This window comes from Myotis myotis, unplaced genomic scaffold (assembly GCF_014108235.1).
Source record: "Myotis myotis isolate mMyoMyo1 unplaced genomic scaffold, mMyoMyo1.p scaffold_m19_p_1, whole genome shotgun sequence".
In the NCBI taxonomy this organism is placed as follows: Eukaryota; Metazoa; Chordata; class Mammalia; order Chiroptera; family Vespertilionidae; genus Myotis; species Myotis myotis.
The window spans coordinates 72,097,392-72,102,148 of record NW_023416313.1 but is presented as its reverse complement, the minus strand read 5'-3'; the positions used below and the strand labels follow the sequence as shown (position 1 = coordinate 72,102,148).

The window sequence follows — 4,757 nt, the reverse complement described above, 5'->3', positions numbered from 1 at the left end:
TTTTCCATATCCTTTACCTAAAATTACTGGCTTTGTCTGGTTTAAGGCATCTGAGCAAACTCAAGAATATTCACTAAGTGGGGATGAAAGGAAGTTAATTTCAATCATACACACACCCTTCCTCCCTGTTTAGTTTGTAAATGTTCAACCAACTTAAAGCATGGGTCTTTGCGAAGAAATTTTAGGTTTGCAAAAGGCGTTTGGAAAATGACCGGTGGATTATAAATATAAAGTAAAACCGGGGCACTAAAAAGCACCCCAGTTGTGTGAAACAATGAAAGATCTAAGCATTTCTGGTTTATGGGTGATTGACTCTCCTATGACTTTTTTGGGAGGGAAGGGAGGGGGCAGATATGAGGAGAATGAGGGTGAAAGCTAGACTGGCAAGCCAGCTGGAGCGAGAGGGATCTCAGCTGAAACTAAGCTCCCACAGGGCACCTCTGAACCGTGTCATTACATGTCTGTCTTAGAAGGGCCTGAAATTAATAAAAAAAAGAAAGTTCAAAAACCACTCCATGTGCAGCTGAAAATCTGCCCTTTACTGTTCTTTCTCTGCACCCTGAAGAATTCTGATACTTCCTTCAGTCCTACAGCAACCAGAGACACCAGGTTCCCCAGAACGGCCGTTTATTCTGCATTCTGTCTGCAACGTTCTGCCAAGCATCTGTGGGTCTTTAAAGGAAATGTGAAACGTAGCAAAGACACATCTGTATGGCTAAGACGTGTGGCACTGGGAAGGAGCACATAAATCAAAGGCAGAGAAAAGCCTGCTGGCAACCTGGAACTCAAATTGTGTCAGGGAGAAGGCCCACATGGAAAAAATAGATTCGAAGGGCACTGAGCAAGAGAGAAGAAAGACAAGCAGCCCCTACCAAAATTAATGAGAGGCAGAGGGGGCCGGGAGAAACAGCCTGCATGAAAAGACTCTCGCACTGCTGAAGGATGGACAAGCATTTCAGCAAGTGACATGGATAGTGCTGTGGCTGTCGGTCTCCATTTCATCACTCTCAAACCAGAGCTGCGGGCTCTGGAAGAGATGAAGGGAGGAAGGAGACAGAAAAGGGATGGAATTTAGGTGAGCGTGGAAACCTGCATCCCAGCCCCATCTTTTAGGTCACCTCCAGAGCCCAGACCCACTGTCGTAACCTCTCTCAACTGGGATAATGACACCTGCCTCACAAGTTATCCTCAGACGGCACCAGGAAAGCACCACGTGCAGGCGATGGCACAGAGGGGGGTTTCTTAAAGAGCAGCTGTTTCTATTATTACATAACATTTAAAAGCAGGTGGATGCTGTCTCTGAAACAGTTCTGCCAAGCATCTGTGGGTCTTTAAAGGAAATGTGAAACTCAAAACCCAATATTCCTGTTAGGTCCTCTACTCCAGTCCTATGATGGGATGAAGCAGTCTCATCTCCCCACCTCCCATAATTTTTTTAAATTTAATACTTATCTAGTACTAATTTAACAAAGGCAAACACAAATAAGCAAAAATTAATGTCAGAAAACTCCATGAACATCCAGCCCCTACCCTTGCCAACAGTAACAATATCTAACATGCAAGTTTGAGCCTATCCAGACCAGAATCCCAGAAAAGCAGGTGACTTTGATGAATGACTTCAGTCATGTGATTCTGGGCCATCCTGAATGCTTCCACTCGAAATAAATGAGCACTCCAACAGCAGCTGCCCAAACAATAAAATTATTCCCCTCCACAGACTGCCATGAGCACCAGAGGTTGAAGGATCAACTGGCTATATCAAAAACCTTATTAAAATCAGGAGTGTTCAATGTTCATTTACTATCATAGATTGTTCCCTGCACTGTCACAGACAATTGCACTCATCAAAAGAGAAAAACCCACGGTGTGTCTTTTTAAAGCACAAATGTTAGTCTCCGAGAACTCTAAATAGCCTTTGCTTGTCAGATCTGCAACAGAACCCATGCCCAAGCCACCCCCTGGGCAACATCCCTGTTTGGACTCCCCTGCTCTCCATTTTCTCATGGGGACACGAGCATGGCCCACTGAGCCCACAGGACGGTACTATCAGTACTGTGTACCAACCTCAGGACGAAGGTGAGACATGTACTCTGCTGGTGGACTCTGGACCATGATGGTGATCATTCTGACCAGACGTTTTGATCCCGCACGCCCTGCAGCCTCAGGTAGTATGCTCTGCCTCTTCTGCAGCACCTGACATGACTAAGAGGATAGATGCAAATCTCAGGTGTTCTAGAAATTTAACTTCATTTTACTTATGAGCTGAACTTCTATTTCAAACTCTCATTCTGCCTTCTGGCAGAAACTTCATCGAAGCCGATGTGGAGTTCTATCCCCGACCCCTGAATAACAAGTGTGGATTAGTTTAGGACACCAAGGGTCTGTGCTTGGGCGGTTGTGCTAGTCATTGGATAGTCACTACTAAAAAAGATTCCAGCTCTCATCTTCCAAATATATAGGAAGCTTGTAATTCCCCACACACCTGAAGTGTGGCCACATGACTTGCTTTGGTAAATGAGATGTGAGAGCAAGTGACATTTCCAGAAGGAAGTTTTAAGTGCCAGTTCGTGGTCCTCCCCATCCTTTTTAAAATTTATTTATTTTTTTTTCCTCTGCCAACTTTCCAGACAGAGGTTACTCCAACAGGTCCCTGAGTGAGGACAGCACTGACCTAGCTCAGAGCTTTCCGCTCATCTGCAGTAGACCTGTAGTGTGAATGAGAAATGAGGCTTTGTTATTGAGCCACTTAGGCTGGTTTTGTTGTTGTTTTTGTTACCTCACCATATTCTGGTGTACCTACAGGTGATGGCATCCATCCAAAATGTCCTCATTCCCACCTTGTCTTCAACGTGTCAATCTGTGGGGGGCATTGAGAAAGGCACCCAGTGTAAGACTAGTGGGGTGAGACCCGACCTGGGTTCAGCAACCTTTGGTACTTGAGCTCTGGCTAGGAAAGAATTCAGAGCCAAGACTCAAACTATAAGAGAACATTTATTTAGAGAATCAAAGAGGTAAAAGAAGTAATTTGTAGAAGAAATGGGCTGAGGAAACAAGTTATGGAGGCAAAGGAAGGTCAAGATGATGCACTTGATGGGATGGGGAGGAGAATGGGGAAGGGCAAGGTGCAGCCTTGCTCCTGGGAGAGCCGCTAGGTCTTCCCTCCTAAGGGTTTTAAGGGTGTCGTCTTTAGGGACAGTCCCAGGAGAAAAGCTCCGTAGACTATTAAGCAACTTTCCAGGTGTGTCCTTTCAGGGTTGGGGTCTCCACTGATTGATTGGTTGGCACCAGGGCAGGGGGTCATTATTCAATGCAGCTGGTTCTGAGGTCATCTGCGTGTCTGATGTTGCTGCTTCTCTGGGCCTGGAGCTGAAAAACAACTGAGGCTTAGATGTTATCTCTAGTGAAGAAAAGTCCAAACCGCTTGACCATCAGTATGCTAAAGGAGGAAAGGTCACCCTGGGGATGAGGTCTCACCCTATAATTGTCCATTGCTAGGCATCCAGGGCTGTCCACCTGGTGACCTCCTGTACCTGGCCCATCGTCCTTGCTCTGCTCATGTCTGTCTAACTGCCTATACCACAAATCCACACTGGCTGAGTCATCTTCCATTCCCCACCTCAAAGCCTCCTCAGATCCAGACCTCTCCCAGCTGTTTCTGAGCCCAGTGGAATGCCCGGTTGTCACAGCATCACACTGGGCCATGTCAAATTCTGGGAGGTGTTCAGGCTTATCGCCCAGGCATTCTGTGCCACCTGGAGTCTCATGACTCCCCTGGGATACCAACAAGGAAAATGAGCAAGCCTGCCTCTTCTCTAGCTGGGGCTTCCTACCATTTCCACGTCCCCATCCCTTTTCCCAAATCCTACAACAGTTGCCCTCTTCTAGCTTTTCCTACAAGCCCTACTTCCCCTATCCTTGCCCCCCAAACCTGGAACCTTAATCTGGTCTCAGGCAAAAAGCCTTATTGACTTATCAGTAGTTCCCCCCCACCCCCAATCTCTTATGCCTGTTTGGTGTTTCCTAACCCCCATCTGCTGGACTTTCACAACTCAAAAGCCAAGAATTGCCCCCTGTTTGTCTCTGAATTCTGTCAGAGCCCTTCATCCTTGAAGGCAATGAATGAGAATACCCCAGGTTGTCTGCATGGAGTGGAGACCAAGGAAATGACCAAGGTACTGGTGATCTCAACTGATATTTCAAAATATCCTTCTGTACATGTGTTCTGCCCAATTATGAAGCTGAGAATTAATAAGAGCCTCACTCAGAGGAACCCAGTGTGTGACTATTTTAAGCCACTGTACAATCTCAATGGCCCCATCGTAGTATGCTTTTGTACAATTGTTATTCTTGCAAAAGTCAGTGTGAAAGGTGAGGTAACAAAGTGAGGTCCATAAGCCACACCACTCACCACCTGGTAACATTCATTTTTCTAATCTAGGCAAACCACCACATTCTTGGTGTTGGTGCAGCAAGGAACAGATCTACCCCCACGCCTCACCTCTTTATCTAGCCTTGCAAGGCAAACAGATCGTGGAGACAGATCGCGGGCAGGTTGGCCTGGCCTGATCCTTTCGGGGGCCGGGAGCCAGTGTCCGGAAGTGTGGAATTCGGGGAGGGACCAGGGAGCTGGAGGGGAACCGCGCCGGGGCGGTCAGGAGGGGAGGGGTCAGGGCCCCAGGGGCGGGGCGGCGAGGTGGGCGGGGCCGGGGCGGGCCCGCGGGGGACCGGGCTGTGGAGTGACGGCCCGAGGGGCGGGG

The 4,757-nt window shown here is 47.7% G+C and overlaps 1 long non-coding RNA gene across 1 annotated transcript; it reads right to left on the bottom strand.

Annotated features, from left to right (window-relative positions):
- Positions 1-2,978: 2,978 nt before the first annotated feature.
- LOC118671967 lies at positions 2,979-4,677 on the bottom strand. The gene is made up of 2 exons (XR_004972938.1): positions 4,499-4,677; positions 2,979-3,366 (listed from the first exon to the last, which is right to left on the bottom strand). It is a non-coding gene; the product is annotated as an uncharacterized LOC118671967 (long non-coding RNA).
- Positions 4,678-4,757: the final 80 nt, after the last annotated feature.